Source organism: Schistocerca cancellata, chromosome 4 (assembly GCF_023864275.1).
Source record: "Schistocerca cancellata isolate TAMUIC-IGC-003103 chromosome 4, iqSchCanc2.1, whole genome shotgun sequence".
NCBI classification, from domain to species: domain Eukaryota; kingdom Metazoa; phylum Arthropoda; class Insecta; order Orthoptera; family Acrididae; genus Schistocerca; species Schistocerca cancellata.
The window spans coordinates 715,777,474-715,796,983 of record NC_064629.1 but is presented as its reverse complement, the minus strand read 5'-3'; the positions used below and the strand labels follow the sequence as shown (position 1 = coordinate 715,796,983).

The 19,510-nt window shown below is 37.3% G+C and overlaps 2 protein-coding genes and 1 long non-coding RNA gene across 6 annotated transcripts in view; 1 reads left to right on the top strand and 2 right to left on the bottom strand.

The window, feature by feature from the left end:
- Positions 1-19,510, bottom strand: part of LOC126183729 (uncharacterized) — a 345,488-nt gene that overhangs the window by 191,457 nt on the left and 134,521 nt on the right. The gene's annotated exons all lie outside the window — the stretch shown is intronic.
- Positions 1-19,510, bottom strand: part of LOC126183728 (uncharacterized) — a 192,103-nt gene that overhangs the window by 38,396 nt on the left and 134,197 nt on the right. The window contains exon 1 of one of the 4 annotated variants that reach the window (XM_049925930.1): positions 2,344-2,452. The exons of 1 other annotated variant lie outside the window; for it this stretch is intronic. The gene's annotated coding sequence lies outside the window, so the exon portion shown is untranslated. Of the gene's footprint in view, positions 1-1,737; positions 2,132-2,343; positions 2,453-19,510 lie in introns of those variants that run through there. 2 more of the 4 variants (XM_049925929.1, XM_049925932.1) reach the window with 2 other exon arrangements.
- Positions 1-19,510, top strand: part of LOC126183735 (uncharacterized) — a 153,633-nt gene that overhangs the window by 87,660 nt on the left and 46,463 nt on the right. The gene's annotated exons all lie outside the window — the stretch shown is intronic.

Below are 19,510 nucleotides of genomic sequence, written 5' to 3'. Positions count from 1 at the left end.
CAGATACTGTACGCAGTACCAAGGACTAATCCCTCTCACCCTCAATCATTCATAGCATATTTTAGACAAAAAAATGCTTATGCCCAGGAAGTCAGATATGCTTGTGACAAAATTGTAGTTCAGAGGAGAGAGACCCCCTATTTGAATTAGTTAAAATTAGACTACAGAAGCATACGCTATTTCAATTCTTAAAGACTAGTGATGATAGGTGGAAACCTATATATCAGGTTCTGTATGGCCTTTCACGTGTCATCAATAAATAAGATTTAACGTAAAACAAAACCACAATTTTCTGGAACAACTGAAATGCCAGTCCTACAATCAAATAATCAGAAACTAGACAACATCGTTATGGCAGTGATGTGCAAGAGAGGGCTGTGTAACTGTGGAGAAAAAATTGATAAGGATGAATAATAACAGGCAGTATCAAAGTCTAGCATCGTAACAGGTAACAACCAATGCAAAGAATAGTAAAGGACACATCAGCATGATAGTCAAGTAAAGGGGAAAAATCAGTATGTTTATTAGTTTCACATACTTTTGATCATCTTTAGCACATTAACCTGTCCCTACAACTGACTAGTGTATTTTTATAAGCTGGAGCTCGGCCTACTGGTTAAATTGTGTGACACCCTAAAAAATTAAATTCACAGAATATAGAATTATGACCGTAACTTCTATGCATATACATGATACAGTTAAGACACATTTAAACAAAATTATTTTTCTTTTTACATTTATGAGAGAGGGGCATGCCAAGTAATATCACTACATAGGGAAAGATTGATCTGGGCATCAATTGTATCAATCAGGAACACAACATAATTAATGCAGCACTCCTAGAACACAAATTATACACCAATGCTAAACAGTGATTGAAACAATTATAGCACAAGAATAAAAGATGACTATTACATCAACTGTACCAAACTACAACTTGCCAGTAAAGTTTCTACTAGAGCAGGGTGCTTACTATACAACAGATTAGCAAACAGTTTAAAAAATATTAACACATTAGCAGGTTTAAAAACCAAAGAAAGAATGTGCTTCAAAAGAGCATGATTGTAAAGTGTTAAATAATGTTTTAAGGCCAGGCACCATTCCAAAAAAAAAAAAAAAAAAAAAAAAAAAAAAAAAAAAAAAAAAAAAAAAATAGATTTTGCAGTACTAAAACCATATTTTCAGGACTGTGCTTCATATACTATGTCATTCATTGCAGCAGAAACTGTAATTGGTTGCCATTATGTTGTAAATTAAATTAATATTAAAAAATGGCTTTGCCTATGTTTTCATTAATTATTTTACATATATGGGTAAGTCTATTGTAAAATAATATATATAATGATTTATCTAATACCGCTCCAAACAACGATCAAGGATGGGTGAATAAATAAATAAATAAATAAACGTAAATTTTAATTTCCTTTATTACTGTTATTGCTACGACAAGAAAACATCGTCTTTCCAACTTTAAATAGATGCTGGACAGTATGGTAATCATGCGTCAACTGCGCCGGTGAAAAGAAGAAATAAAACAAAATAATTTTTTCGTGGTATTACAGAACTCACGACCAACGTCATTTTCGTGAGTGTGGAAGACACAAGACAGGAAAGACAATTAATGTCTAACAAATAAGAGGAACAAAGCATTAATGAGTTAACCCACGTCCAAACAGAATTTCATGGGTACGACGAACACTTAACGTTCTTATTTTTTAACAGTAATAATACACGCACTTTTTTCAGTTTCCTTCACAGTTTTACGAAAAACGAAGATCCCGCATACAGGAAACGAGCTTTCAAAGCTACAGCTTACTAAACTGATACCACACCACAAACAACTGCATTTAAAGCAGCCATACTACGTATTTACATTCAGTGAAGCGTCATCCAAACGTTGCAAATCCAGCGACAGTCAAGGCAACGTTATACCCTAAGCTACGCCTACAACACAAAACCGTGAAGATTCGTTAATAGGATTTTTCCAGTGTTCAGAACGGAGCTATTTTGATGCGAACCATTAGCCACCAGATCCTCACACACAGATTTATTTAGTTCCATTAAAAAGAAAAAAAAACAGTAGCAATGTAAAATAACCTTCGGGTAATGGTGGCCATTACAAAATGCACGCACGTACATACACACATTACACACACAGTCTAGAAATATGTGTTACATGTGTTCGTACGAAACATACCATACTATTACGGAACTGGTTTCCTTACTCACATTTAACATTTTATGAATGTATTCAACAATGATCAGCCCAAAACCTGATTTTCACGTACGTTAATATTAAAGAAATCCTCAAAAAAAAAAAAATTAAATGTAAACTTTTCTTACCTACGTATTTCTTCAACTGCGATGAATCCCTTGTTTAAGTTCAACTAATTACAGCATTATTTCTTTTATATGAAATACCATCATCGCGGCTTGCTCTAACATAAATGTCACCTGCCCCCGACACGATCTTTGCCGCGAAGTAAAGTTCAGCAAACAGAGAGATCAACTGTGTGGAAATCAGCAAAGAAGAAAAACCTAAGGTACTAAAATAGTGCCCAGCTTTGAGGAGAGTTTTAGATCCCTTTATAAGACGAAACAGACCACTATCTTATCGAAATTAAGAAAATTTTCAGTAGCTTTTTTTTTATTTGTACGCGTCCTCTTTAAGAGCACTACATTATTTATCAAATCCGTCATTCCGGTACTCTCTGGACTATTCAATCAAGTTCTGTGATGGTTCGATCTCTTTATGTATTTATGCAAAGGGGAGAAGATGGGAGGTACGAATTTTGAAAAATAGGGAGGACATTATTTCCAAACAAAGAAGGGTGGTTGGAAAAGAGTAGGGAAATGAAATGTTATGTATACACATTTAAACTTAACAAGCTGTAACATACATACATACATTAATCCTTGTTCCATAGATCATGAATACAACACTTCAAAATGATATGGAACATGTCACTTTAACATAAGTTTTCTTTGCACAAAATAACTAATTATTTTTTTACAGTTACTGCAACATATATAAGAATTAATCTATTGAGAAGAAGGAGTTGTCATTCACAAGTTCTTTTAATAAGCTTTTAAATGTTGGTTGGCTATCTATCAGACTTTGTGGCAGCATAATTCACCCCTTTCTGTGCCAAAGTGAGATTTAATCCAACATAGTGAATGTCATCATTTCTTCTAGTGTTGTAGCTATGCACTTTACTGTTATTTTTGAATGGAGAAGGGATATTAATGATAAATTTCATAAGTGAATGTATATATTGCGAAGGTACTGTGAATATCCCGAGTTCCTTAAATAAATGTCTGCAAGGTGCTCTTGGGTGGGCTCCAGCAATTATTCTGATTACACGCTTTTCTGCAATGTATACTTTCTCTCTTAATGACGAATTGCCCCACAATATGATGCCATATGAAAGCAATGAATGAAAATAGGCATAGTAGGGTAATTTACTGATACGTCTATCAGCAAAATTTGCAATAACCCTAATAGCATAAGTAGCTGAATCTAACTGTTTCAGCAGATCATCGATGTGTTTCTCCCAATTCAATTCCTCATCAATGCACACACCCAGAAATTTTGAATATTCTGCCTTACCAACAGACTTCCGTTCATAGTCGATATTCATCAATGGTTTTAATGCTATTTACTGTACAGAATTGTATAAACTGTGTTTTCTCAAAATTTAGTGAGAGTCCATTTGCAGTGAATCAGTTAATAATTTTCTGAACGACACTATTTGCAATTTCCTCAGCTGATTCTTGCTTGTTGGGTGTGATTACTATACTTCTGTCATCAGCAAAAATAACCAGCTTTGCATCTTCATGAATATAGAGTGACAAGTCGTTAATATATATTGAGAACAATATGGGACCCAAAACTGAACCCTGTGGGACACCATTCTTGATACTTCCCCAGTTAGAGGACTCTGCTGGTTTTTGAAGACTATCTGTACGGTTAATCTCTTTCTTCTGCATTCTTTCAGTTAAGTAGGAATGAAACCATTTGTGCACTGTCCCACTCATACCTCAATACTTAAGCTTATCTAGAAGAATTTCATGATTCACACAATCAAAAGCCTTTGAGAGATCACAAAATATCCCAATGGGTGACGTTCAGTTAAAATAGTGCACATTAAATACAAACTGAATTATTAGACAAGACTCACTTTTTGTCACATTGTACATAGCTACAAGGTACAGGAATCTAAGGCTCCAAACCGACAATAAACTCAGAACGCTACACACAGATATCATGGTTACAATGTGAATTCACGTGTTCATATATAGTGACATTTCAATAATATTAATTAAAGAAAGAGCTAAATATTTAAGTAATGATGCCACTATGTTTAATAAGGAGTGTACAGCATATTTACCATTTGCGTTAACATGACATCGATGGAATAGAAATGGGAAGAAGCTATGGGAGTCGAAATTCTAAGGGTTCTGAAATCCTGTACCATTGTGGCAGAGGTGAGGCCACACACACATGTCAGAACACCTGCAGCAGGGCTCAGATCATCCACAGCAGAGGCCATATCACCTACAGGACAGGCAGGGACATCTCTGGCAGCAGACATTACATTGGCAGCAGAGGATCCTGGAGATGGCAGCGGACGACCCTGCCTAATTAGCAGAGGAACCTTCATAAGTAGTGGAGGAGGACCGTGCATCAGTACCAGAGTACACTTCATTGGCAGCAGAGGGCAGTTCACCAGTAGTGTGGGAGACACTTCACTGCAGGCTGCTCTGGCAGCTAGCATTCAGACACTAGCAATAGTAGGAGGATACCTTTTGCTGGTAGCAGTCGATCTACTCACACCAGTAACTGCTGCAGAGAGCATTTCAATACAGCCAAAAGAAAGACAAACAAGGTGCAAAAAACCCATAGTGCTGAAAAGTTTTTGGCACCCCACCTCAAAACAACATCAGCTATTTGACAGCAAAGTTTGAGTGCAGCTGTACCAGTCTATATCCTAGAGGTTTCCATATTTTAAGCAATAATATCCAGAGTCTGCGAACTAAATCTCTTGAACTTGAAGTTGCAGTTCATGAAGCAAATATTGGCTGTATGTTTATGGTGGAACACTGATGATTATTTGGCCAGTCATATTTTTAGGAAGGATACAAAGTGTGGTAGAGTTTGTATCATTCATAAATCTAATGTGGAAATGGAAATGAAGTGTGAAACAGGAACATTGAGTACTGAAAAACATTTTGAAGCTTCTGCCATTCAGTTTCATGGGCAACTGATTTACATAATAATTAATTCAGTACATAGAGCACCTAGTGGGTATGTAGACTCCATAATTTACAAACTGGAGCCTCAGCTGGACATTATGCTTACTGAAAAAACCGCTCTAAATTTCTGTGGGGACTTTAATATAAACCTTGTTAATGATTCTTCATCAAGAAAGCTGTTTCTTAATGAACTGCAGACTGTCAACGAGTTTCCTCTTATAAGTCCACCTGCTTAGTTTAGGTGTTACATTCTTGCCTCCCAGGCAGGGAGCCCAGTTTTGATTTGTGGCCCGGTTGCAGATTTTCTCCACTTGTGTTCTGGATGTTGTGTTGTCCTCATCATCATTAATCATCACCGACATGCAAGTCACCCTGTGTGGCGTCACCTGAAATAAGACTTGCAACCCAGTGGCCAAACTTCCACAAGAATAACAGATGGAACAACACGTTTTCAAATATGGACACTTAAGGCTATCTGATCATAATGCTCTCGTCCTTAAAAAGCCAGCAGTAACCCATGAAGGAAATGACTATACTTTTTTCTAACACAACAGAAGTGATTTTTCTGCAGAAAATTTCATTAGCTTTGTCATTAATCTGAGTAATGAGTCCTGTTTTAGACACTTTTTTACACTTATGTACTAACATTCATGTCAAATCTGAAATGTGTTTTCCAAAGGAACTGACTAGAGTCCATTCATGCTGGATTACTAAATGTAGTTCCTGGATTACATCAGGCATTAAGATTTTCTGTAGGATTTTAAAAACGTTCATTTGTCAAATGAAAAGAGCCAGAGCTCCACTTTATAAAATAGATAAAGACTTATAACAAATACATCACAGGTAACTGAAAAGCCAAAACTACTTAGAAACAATAGTGCAGTAAGGATGTTGAGCAATAAATCAAAATCTGTACAAGATATTGCACCAAGTGAAAGAGGTGAGATACATGAAGAACAGGAATTAACACTTACAAACGTTGATAATATCAAAATTGGCAAAACAGAGCAGCCAGATTACATAAATGATTGCTTAACAAATGCTTTCCACACACTTAGCTTAAATTTCTGAAATCAGGACAAACTCAGAAATCGTACACCTGCATACAGCGTGAGGTTAGTTCCAGCTTGTTAACATGAAGTAGTAACAGTGATTAAAAGCCCGAACTGCAAAATGTCAGTGGTTGTGGATGATGTACCAGTGACATAATCGATACTCCTTCACAAATTGCAGAGCCCTTTGCTCACAATTGTTAATTTATCATTCAGTTAGCGAATGTTCCCTAACAGATCAAAAATATCGAAAGCGATACCTTTACTCAAGAGTGGTAGTAGGCATAAGATTGGAAGTTATCGACTCATTTCACTCCTCTCAGCATTCTCTAAAGTAACTGAAACGATCACAGTCTTCTGAATAATTATCACCATGTGTTTTGAACGGGTAGAAGCATACAAAGACTGGTAATTGTTTACATAGACGACCAGCTAGAAACATAGATAACAACAATATTGTTGTAGGAGTTAATTTGGATCTTTCTAAATCTTTCGACACTGTTAGTCATGAAATTATTTGAGATAAGCTGGAAACAATGGGGATAAATTCGATATAAAACAAGTGGTTTCAGTCATATTTGCAAAAAAGATCACTGGTTAGGGAGTTCACATCTACCAATTCTAATCATAAAATCAGGTTAGTATCTGAAACAAACAAAGTCGAAATAGGTGTACCACAGTCTTGTATGTTAGTTCCCCTTTTGTTCATTATTTATTTAAATGATATATACATTTCAGAAACTGCAGCCAAGATCATATTGTTTGCAACTGAAGCTAGTGGAATAGTAAGCAATGTTAAGGAATCTCTGTCCACAATAAACGATCAAGTGCTCAAGTTCTTGCATTCAGTGTTAAGAGACCGACCATAATGCTAAGAAAACAAATTATATTCAATTTTTAAAGATGAATCAAAATCAAGATCTCCAACTAGTACTGGGTGGAAATTGGCATTATGCACAAAATGTTTAGGGATACATGTTAATCAAGAGTTAAACTCCAAAGATCATGTTACTAAACTCATGCTTGTTTTGCTTTGAGAATTATTTCTAAATTTTGCGTCTCACATGGAGCTATAGTAGCTTATTTTCGCTATTTCCAGTCCTTTGTAATTGATGGAATAGTTTTTGGGGTAAAATCGATAATCAATTCAACGAAATTTTTACATTGCACGAAAGGGGTATTTGAATCTTGTCACACAGCTCCACTAGGTCTCACTGGAAGCCTGTATTTAAAAAGTTCTGTTTGCTTACTGTATGCTCCCTGTTCATACACAAAAGTGTGTTGATGAGAAGAGCTAGACTTGATGACCTGCAAACCAACCATGATTACCATAGTCATAACACACAGAAATATGGGTTCCTCCATATAGAAGTTGGAACAACTCATACCCAAAGACATGTGAGCCACTTTGGTGTCATTCTTGATAATAGCCTGCCACCTTACATAAAGAGATTGCAGAAGGAAACAGCTCTTACAACAGAGTTAAAATCATTTCTTGTTGAAATGTGTTTCTACATTGTAGATGAATATGTTAGCTTATAGGAACACTAGGCCTTCATTTATTATTGTGTTCTTCTGATTCTGTAAACTGATGTACCATCTATACTGTGTTTGTGTTTGAAAAAGAACTTTTGTGCTACGTGTTTTCTGATCTCTGCATTTCAAAGGGTGTGCAATATCCTCCTCGGAGCGCCTGCTCTGCTGAAACATTAGTTATGGCTGATATAATGTCAGCAAATTCTTGTGTATTGAATTTTTCAGCAGTGTTATAGAATGTTATTTTTTTTTGGTGTTTTATATCAAAATTTCATGTCCTAGCTATGTCATTGATTTACTTCTCGTGTATGATGCAGTTGCAATGTAGATTGTGAATTTGTAATTTTCCTTCCAACCATGTATTGAGTCAGGTGGCTTTGACACTCTTCATGAAGTTGGCTCACGTTTGGGTAGAGTGGTGTTCATTCCCTGTCTGGCCACCTAGACTTGAGTTTCCCACAGTTTTCCCAATTTACTAAAGTGTGTGGTGGGATAGTGCTTCCTTCCCAATTCTTGTCATATCCTCTTCTACTTTCTTTATGTTTTATATATGTAAACAGGTTGCAACAAAAATATGTGCCACAAATTGCAGGTCAAATTCCCCACATGTAGATGAAGAAATTATGTTATATGAAAAGGGTCTTGAATATCTTTGTTTCTATATTACAACTCATTTTCTCCAACTCATTAAACATGGGAAACATACACAAACAGAATGCACCAGCATACACATGCAACTCTTTTTCAAACTAGTATGCCTTCCATGGGCATTTACACAAGCATCACTCTGCCATAATAGTGAATCTCGGATGCACTGATGTATACCTGGAGTATGTGCATGGTTTTGCAGCCATCCATAATACTGGCACAGAGACTCCGAATGTCTTGTACTGGGGCTTCATACACATCTGTTACCGAATCTGTAATTTGGAAGCCAACTGACATTAACGCTAAAAAAGGGTGTGCTCCATCATGCATGAAGTACCTGTTTTGTCATACAGTTAGAGGCACATCTGCTAACATATCGGGTAGAGTATTCTCTACGAAATTATGATAGCTTTGTCCGTTGAGCCTAGGTGGAAGAAAGTGAGGCCCTAGCAAACACTCACCAACAAAGCCAGCCCCAACATTCACAGAAAATCTGTGTTGATAACTAGCTTTCAACAGTTGCATGTGGATTGACTTCTGCCCATACGTACCGACTGCGAAAATTTATAATCTGATTTCGTTGAAACGACGGCTCATCTGTGAACACCACCGTTACACAAAAAATAAGGTTGACGCTTCGTTGAATAAAGTATTCGCAGAAGACTAACCAGGCAGAAAAATCAGTTTCTGACAGTGCCTGGACATGCTGTAAATCGTATGGATACACCTGGTCCTCTTGTAACACCCACCAGTCATGTGGTCAACATTCAGTGCTGCAGCTACATGTCTTGTAGTGGCAATAGGGTTGTCGTCAACTTCATGACGAATTGCTACCTCCTGTTGCAGTATCCTCACATGTCTAGGCCTCCACCGGCCGCGAGTATGAGGCATTTAGCCCCACGTACCCTAACTCGTCACACAATGGCTTTACTCGTTTTCCTGTCGCGGCACCTTCACAGAGGAAACATCTCCTGCTACAAACGTTGAGCGCGACCGCCATTGCCATCAGCTAATCCATACATCAAATGGGCGTCTGCCATCTCTGCATTTGTGTACACTGCCATTTCACGAGCCAAGTCTGTGATTAACTCTACGTAGTAATTCGTGTGCTTTCTATGGTCCCACTGCTCGCTGGAACAGTTTATATTACCTCTAAACAACCAATGATGTGTGTCATATGGCAACATGACATGTAAAACAAAACACTGGTAGTGCACAATGTAACCAGAGGTCACCAAGAGTGCATGTCCCCCAGGGGAATGTGTTACAGAACAAACTTATACATACACTTTAAAAGTCGTTCAGCAAAACGTACAGTCCCTACCAAACAAACTTGATGAAATAAATGTGCTTCTTAGCAATGATTGGAAGAAGGTATCAGTTTTATGTTTTTGTGAGCAATGGCTAGAGAAGGACCATTTACTGCATTCAAACATAACCGGTTTCACTCTGGCAAACAACTTTTGCAGATCAATATCAAAGCTTGGAGAAAGCTGCTTTAATGTAAAAGAAAACATAGACTATAAGATAATAGACTGTGTAAATCAGTTAGGAAGCGAAAAACAGTTTGAAGCCTTAGATGTTGAAATAACATCAGGAAAAGCTATAATAATGTGTGTTTACAGATCACCCAACAGCAATGTAAACATTTTCTTTAAAAAACGTGACCTTGCACTAGGGAACTTAAAAATTCTTGCAAAACTATAGTTCTGTGTGGCGATTTTAATATTGAGCTCTTAACACACAGCTCCCAAAGAGAAAAATTCCTTAATATTATTCACTAATATAACCTGTGCACTAAAATAAACTCCCCTACACACATAACAAAAAGTAGTGTTACACTTAGTGCTCAGATCTTTGTAAACACAAACATGCACACTTCAGAAAACTTTAATACTGGCTACAGTGACCACAATGCACAGCTACTTGTCGTATGCAGAAGTATTGACTTGTCTAGGAATGGAAGTGTTATCTACAAGAGAAAATGCAGCATGCAAAATATTGAGCACTTCAAACATATGCTAAGTACCCACTCGTGGAATAAAATCTACAACAGTTACAACACAGATGAAAAGCTGGATAATTTAATGGAAATTTACAGGCATTGCTTTGAAATTGCATTTCCAAAAAATAAAATAATTTGTAAAGGCCCCAGCAAACCCAAAACTTGGATTACATCAGGGATCAAAGTATCATGTAGAAGAAAAAGAGAACTTTTGCACTATCAAAAACAGATAGCAGCCCTGAATTTGCTCACTACTTCAAAAAAATACAAGTTAACTTTGAGTCATGTAATAAGGGAAACAAAATTAAGGGAAAATGACAAACTTATTATGGAATCCTCAAACAAAGCTAAGACAATGTGGAACACGGTACAGAGACTTACTGGAAAGGTGGAAACACTCAAAAAATATTGTATTGTCACAGGCAGGCAACAAGATCACTGATCCAAAATTAATTGCTAACCACTGCAATACTTACTACACCAATATTGCTGGTGAGCTAGTGAAGGAACAAATGGGAAAAACATCAAACAAAATATTACAGGAAATTTCTGGAAATAGTTTAACAAATACATCCATGTTCCTTTGTCCAATGACAATGTGCCAGATTATATTATAAAAGTATCTGCTGAACAGAAACTCGCACCACTGCTAGTCATATGCAATTTTTCACTATCAAGTGGTATTTTCCCACAACAGTTAAAAACTGCAAAACCTGAACCCCTTTACAAAAAGAGCGATCGGCAGCAGATGGTCAACTATAGGCCTGTGTCACTCCTCTCAGGTTTTTCAAAAATCATTGAAAAACTAGTTCTGTCACAATTAACTGATTTCTGTAACAAAAAAATATGATCTCAGAATGCCAGCATGGCTTAAGGCCTCAGTGCAGTACTGAAACAGCCACTTTTAGCCTCATAAATCGTATTTTAATTTCAGTGGATAATCACAGAAATGTTTCGGGGATTTTCCTGGATTTAACAAAATCATTTGGTTTAACAGACCATGAAATTCCCCCAAGAAAGTTAGAGTGGTATGGTGTAAGAGGCCTGCCACGCGAGTGTCTGAAATCCTACCTAGAAAATCGCTCTCAGATAACAGAGGTAAAACACATGGGAAAAAACGAACTCCAAGCTTATCAATCGAAACCTTCCACATTAACCCACGGTGTACCACAAGACTCAATTTTAGGCCCCTTTCTCTTCTTAATTTTCATAATCGACTTCCCCCTACACGTTCAACACACCAAACCAGTGCTATTTGCAGATGACATGAGCATATTAATTGAAGGTGAAAACGAAATGGCTCTAAGTTTAAATGCTAAAGTCACAAATGAAAATGTCACAGAGCGGTTTATGAGGAATAAACATACATAACAAAATAAAAACCCGTTAAAACCAAGCATGTCCAACGAAAACCAAAGAATTAACTGTGTCACTGAAACAAAATTTCTTGGCATCTACTTACAAGACAATCTTAAATGGAATTCCCACATCACATCATTAAATTGTAAATTATCGAAAATGACTTATGCAATGAGGATTATATGGAGCAACAAAAGTCCTGAAACGGTTAGAGTGGTGTATTATACTTGCATACACTGCCTATTGAGATATGGCATAATATTCTGAGGAAATTCTCCCCATAGCATAATAACATTCCAGAAACAAAAAAAGTTTGTGAGGATAATGAAAAATGCTAACAGCTGAAAATCATACAAACCATTCTGTAAAGAACTGGGGATTCTACCCCTACCATGTGTCTATATACTAGAAGTTGTGATGTACCTAAAAAAATCATGCTTAAAAATGGAAATAAAGTTATTCAAAATAAATCTGTACATGAACACCATACGAGGCAAATAGTGACATACACAGACATCACTGTTATACCACACTGTGCAAGAAAGGTGTATATCACTCAGATTCACATTTGTTTAATAAGCTGCCAAGTAACTTAAAGGCCATAAGCAAAATCCATAGCTTTGAAAAAACTGTAACTTCATATCTCTTGGAAAACTTTTTACTCAGTAACACAGTATATTGAAAAATAAGTTAATTTCTGTTGTAACAATATAAAAATGTAATGTAACAATATAGCAATATAACAATATAACAATGTAACAATTTATAAATGTAATGTATACAATCAATGTAACAGTATATTAATGTAATGTCATTTTGTCCAACATCCAAGGGTATAGTATATGTACCTCAAAGATTCAGGACGTAAATAAATAAATAAATAAATGTCACATACGTTTTCCATTGTATTCAGATCAGACGAAATTGGTGACCAAGACATTAACGTCAGTTCACTATCATGCTTCTCAAATCACTGTAGCACGATTATGGCCTTGTGACATCAACAGTTATCCTACTGGCAGATTGGTGTACTGTCAGGGGAGACATCATGCTTGAAGGACACAAGTAGTCCACTATAATTCTCATGTAGCTCACAGCTCCCTTGTCCCTTCGATTACTACCACAGATCACATGGCAGCCCAAATGACTGTCCATTATAGCATAATACCGCCCCCACTGCCCTATGTCCATGGCGTGTTGCATGTTTCAAGCAGACATTTCCTTGGATGACTGTGTATCCTTGACATAATCATAGACCTGGTGTAACAATAAACGTGATTCATCCAATCAGGTAATACATTTCAAATCATGCATGGTCTAATCTCGACGATCATGTGCTCACTGCATTCGTAATTGATGATGTCGACTTAACATGGGCATCTTCTGCTACAGGGCCTCATGTTCGACCATGTGTGCTGAACAAAGTGCTTTGAAATATTTGTGCCTGGACTAGTATTATACTATATCGTCAGATCTGCTACAGATTCCTGTCTACCCTCTTTTTCCAGGCTGAGCAAGCCTTTAGCCTCCACTGTCTATGATAAAGTGTGGACAGAAATCATTTTCGGGGAATGTGTTTAACACAGAGCCCCAAAGCAGACTATTGTGAAGGCAGGCGCATATGGAATAGGTTCAAATATTTTTGAGTGGCTCAAAGACATCTTAAGTAATAGAACCCAGTACGTTGTCCTCAATGGCGAGTGTTCATCAGAGACAACGGTGTAGCAAGGAGTGACATATAGTGTTATAGGACTGCTATTGTGTTATAGGACTGCTCTTATTTCATAAATGATCTGACACGCAGGGCAAGCAGCACTCAGTGGCTGTTTTCTGATTGTGACGTGGTGAAGCGGAAGCTGTCGCCGTTGAGTGACCGTAAGAGAATGCAAGATAATTTAGACAGAATTTCTAGTTAGTGTGATGAATGGTAGCGTGCTCTAAATATGGAAAAATGCGAGTTAATATAGATAAGTTGTAAAAACAATCCCATAATGTTAGAGTACAGCATTAGTAGTGCGCTGCTTGACACTGTCACGTGGATTAAATATCTAGGCGTAACGTTGCAAAGTGATATGAAATGAAACAAGACTGAGGACAGTAACAGGGAAAGTGAATGATCGACTTTGGTTTGCTGGGAGAATTTTTGGAAAGCATGGTTCATCTATAAAGGAGAGCGCATATGGAACACTGGTGAAACCCATTTTTCAGTGCTGCTCGAGTGTTTAGGATACCTGTCAGGTCAGATTAAAGGAAGACACCAAAGCAATTGAAAAGTGTGATACTAGATGTGTTACCAGTAGATTCGATTATCGCATGAGTGTTACAGAGATGGTTTGTGAACTGAAATGCGAATCCCTGGAGGGAAGACAAGATTCTTTTCGCGAAACACTGCATAGAAAATTTACAGAATCAGCATTTGAATTGACTGCAGAATGATTCTACTACCTCCAGTGTAAATTACGCATGGGGATCACGAAGACAAGATAAGTGAAGTTACTTCTCGCACAGAAGCATATAGACAATCGCTGTTCCCTTGCTCTGTTTGCGATTAGAACAGGAAAGGAAATAATTATTAATGATAAAAGGTACCATCTGACATGCACCATATGGTGGCTTGTGGACTATGTACATAGATGTAGATGCAAATATGCATTAACTTGTCGCTTTTTCGTGGTTTCACTGTCCTTCGACCAGTTTCCATAGATGCTTGTGGCAGAAGCACCCAAGACACTTGTTCCTAGGCGCTGAGCCATAACAATCTACCCTTTGTCAGTGAGGTTTATGTCGGTGGATTTCCCAATTTACAGTGCGTTTCTTTGCTAGAATGATTCCCCATTCATTTCTGTTTCGCCTTTCTCGCCCACATTGCCACCAGGTGACATTCGATCTTCTATCAGGCAGTGGTCACAATTTTTATCAGTATATATTGGATCATAGTTTTTGTCTAAATATGTCTATGCAAGATCCAGAGCTTTATACCTGTAATTTAGTATATTCAGTTGAAAATGTCCTAAGATTTCGAAATCCCAATGTGAATAATGTTGTTGCTGTTTCTTTTCCATCAAATACTCAAATGAACTTGAGGACATTATTGGAAATTTGTGGTAAGGTCTTATGGAACCAAACTGCTGAGGTCATCGGTCCCTAAGTTTATGCACTACTTAATCTAAATTAAACTAACTTACGCTAAGGACAACACACACATCCATGCCCGAGGTAGGATTCGAGCCTCCGATGGGGGCAGCTGTTCAGACAGTGACAAGGCACCTCAGACTGTGCAGCTACCCCGTGCAGCGAGGACAGTATACCAGTGCATATAAAATTCACTTTCTTTCAAACTCTGGAGCCTTAACTGTTGACCACTAGTAAAAAGCTGGTAGCCATTTCCTTTTCTTAATAAATTCACTAAAACGTTAGAGTCATTAGAATTTATATATAAAGTATTTGGAAATTTATGTTAAAATACTATTGCAGACCATAGTCATACAAGACTCCAGTTCTGTAATGTGTAAATATTTGCGTTATATAAAATAAATAACATTTTCCTATATAGACGTTAAGATTGAAGGCTTTTAAAAGAGAAACTTTGTCTGTTACTCTTATATGTCAGATTACATATCGACAGAATTGATAACAAGAACAATTTTAGTATCCTTCAGTCTTTTAGTGGTGTGTGATGGGTGTAAGTCAGCAAAGTTACACAACATGTCAGATGAACTAAACGTTTTCTTCAGTTTCAATGCACATCAAATGAACATGTTATTCTGAATGTAGAACAAACAGTCAGGAGCAATCTGGAATGTACTGCTGTATAAGGCTGGCGTAACCTCATGGGCTTTAGTCAGATACAGATGGTTAATTATAGAACTCTGATAATTCTTTGGGAATTCACAGTTTAATGTGACTCACACACACAAGATGTAAAGAAAATTATAAATACACTTGTGTAATCAGAACTGTTAATCACATTAATTACAATGAAGCATCTCATCTGGTATGACGAAAGAGATTTGAAATTTTCAGCAATCACAATCCATGTAAAAGAAAAATCTTAAGCAAGTGGTGCACCTCTGAAAACATTAAGTCATAGGGAAGCTCCATTTGTTTGCGTCACTTCTTAAAATCAACATAAAATAGCATACAATTTTGGAATTTAAGGTACAGTTTGGATGTAAAAATTCCATGCATAAGAAGTATTTTCAGTTATGTCATATACACAAGCTAGTATTCGACAGAGTGCTGTCTGGAAGAAAACACTGAGAATTTTTTCAGCTAGAGTAGTTCATTTACAGGAGAGCAGTGCAGAGCAACTTCAAAGCATTAGGAATATGCTTAACTCACCTCGAATACCTTGAGAAAATGCGAAGTATGAAGTATCTGAAGTGCTAGGCAAAGTAAGAGTGTTCTGTATAGAAGTAAATGAGTGTGTTTTATTTATTTTTATTTGGTATGCGTATTCCATAGATCCGTACATGCGAGTGATTCGCCTTGATGTGGAACATGTCAATACAATTGTAGAAATACAATTAATGCTACAGAATAGTAATATAATACAATGATATAGATATTAATAAGTATCACTTTTTCTCATTCACAAGCTGTCATTTAACCAGTATAGTAATTCACAATGTAACATTATAACTATAACATTAACATTATAACATTAACATAATATTATATCGTCCATCTAATAACTAAGAGACTAAATACATCTATTATTAAGGGAGGGCATTACTTCTGGAAAAGAATTCATCTAAGGAGTACAGTGGATGGTCAAGCAGGTATTTTTTTAATGTACCTTTGAACAGCGTTTCATTTTCTCTTGTACATTTCATATAATTAGGCAATGCATTAAAAGTCTTTATAGCAGCATACTTTACTCCCTTCTGTACAAGTGATAAATTTTTTAGTTCAACATATAGATCATCTTTACCTCTAGTATTGTAGTTATGGTATGAACAATTTGTTTCATACTGAGCAGTCTTTATTAACTATATTCATCAGAGAGTATATGTACTGACATGTTGTGGTCAGAATACCTAACAGTGTGAATAGTTTTCTACGTGAGGTTCGTGGAGGAACCCCACACATTATTCTGACTGCTCTCTTCTGAGCAGTTAAGATTTTTTTTAGGCTGGTGAATTACCCCAGAATATTATTCTGTAACTCATTAATGAGTAAAAGTACCCAAAGTAAGCTGATTTTAAAATGCTGATGTCCCCAGAATGGGTAATGATTCTTAGAGCAAAAGTTGCTGATGAAAGCCTTTTTAGAGTAAGGGACACATGCTGTTCCCAGTTGAGCCTACTGTTAATGTGAACCCCCAGGAATTTAGTGGATTGCACCTGTTCTAGTTCCTGGTTGTCATGAGCAATTCCTATATTTTCTAGAGTTTTATTTTTTGTGTGCAACTGTATAAAATTAGTTTTTTTAAATATTAACTGAAAGAGAATTAATTGAAAACCAAGCTGTAACTTCTCTGAGTATATCATTAACATCAGTCTCCAGATCAGCAGTAGACTTACCATCCATGACAATGCTTGTATCATCAGCAAACATTGTGAATTCACAATTTTTATTAATGGACAGGGGTAAATCATGAACATATATTAAAAACAGCAGGGTCCAAGGACAGATCCCTGGGGAACTCCATGCTGAATTTTGCCCCATTCAGAATCCACTAGATTGGAAGATTCTTTGTTGCAGCCGTTTAGAACCACCTTTTGTTTCCTATCTTCAAGATATGATTTTAGCCAGTTACCTATAGGCCCTTTGATTCCTTAATGATAGGCCTCCTCCTAGAGTATTTTGTGGTTTACACAATCAAAGGCCTTGGAAATATCACACAAGACACCAACTGGTAATTTCTTACTATTAATAGACTCCAAGACATCATTTTTGAGTGAATATATGGCACGCTCTGTGGAAACCCCTTTTTGAAAATCAAACTGTCTGTGGTTAATAATATTAAGTTTATCAAGATGTGCCACAATCCTGTTATACACTGCCTTTTCAAGAACCTTTGAAAATGTTGTTGAGAGAGAGACAGGACGATAATTTTTGACATCTGTAGCATCGCCAGACACCCCCAAAACATACGTTTTTCATATTAGGGGCATTGTGCTGCCACCTGCTGCCAGGTGCTCGATAACAGCGACCTCAGTAGTTATTAGACATCATGAGAGAACAGAATGGGCCGCTCTGCACAACTCACAGACTTCGAAAGTGGTTAGGTGATTGGGTGTCACTTGTGTCATTGACTCAAGGTTGTTTACCTTGAGTGGAGAGCATATCGACACTTCGCATAATGGCGGCTCATCGCCGAAGGACATATGTTGATTTCATAAGGAATTTGAGCAACCACAAGTGAATGTGTTTCCCCTCGAAATTTCACATATCAGCAACAACGTACTACTGCTAGTTCTGCAGTAAGCATAGGAACATTCCCACTCAGTCAGAAAAAATAATGACTTTGGAACATGCCATTAACGACACAACAGTGCATCATTGTGCAACACGTCACTTCACACATTTTCGACTGCGGTACAGTTTTAGCTGGAATTTTGTAGCCAGCCAGTGTGGCCGAGCGGTTCTAGGTCCTACAGTCTGGAACCACGTGACCGCTATGGTCGCAGGTTCAAATTCTGCCTCGGGCATGGATGTCTGTGATGTCCTCAGGTTAGTTAGGTTTAAGTAGTTCTAAGTTCTAGGGGACTGATGACCTCAGATGTTAAGTCCCATAGTGCTCAGAGTCATTTGAACCATTTTTTGGAATTTTGTAATAGCAGATGTATCTGTGCCAATTATAGGGGCACATTTTCTTGGCCACCACAAACTTTCTCTATACTTAGCAAGTGGTATGATTAGTCGTTCTATTACTGGACACTCAGTGCAGAGACAGATGTACAATTTAGGCATAACAGTACGGGCACATAAAACAAAACGATTGACGAAAATTATTGCCGATCCTGAAGAGGAGACAGCCAGGACTCACATCACATTACAGGAGGTGGTACAGCAGAAAGCATTACTATGTCAAGAAAATTCAGAGATACTGGAAGCAACAAGGAATCGTTAAGAGCGGTTGCACAGCATACACAAGAGACTAGTAGATTAGCTGCATTACTAGCAGCAGCTTCAACCTCAGATGCAGCAGCATATCGACACACTAAGTAGGGCACGGCCGACTTCCTTCCCCGTCCTTCCTTAATCCTATGAGACCGATGACCTCGCTGTCTGGTCTCCTTCCCCAAACAACCAACCAACCAACCAACCAACACTAAGTAGGAAGAGACAAAATGCGCAGGCCATTGAAGTGCAAACCACCAAGTTTTTACCTGATTATGTCGGTAAAAGGAAACACTTAGTCAATACAAAATACAGACAAAATTCGAGATATTGCTCAAGGGAGAAAGCGTTACATTCATACATTACAAGGTCCCTCAGTCAACGACAGTGCAACGAGACTTGCACCAGATAAACATCAGGCAGCTAAACGAATTGTAAACGGACTTTTGCACTCTAATATAGTTCGGCCTTTTGTTAGTAACTGGGCATCACCGATCCATTAGTACGTAAAAAAGACAGTTCTTATAGACTGAGCAGAGATTACGGATCACTTAACTTCTGTACTACACCAGATAGATACACTATA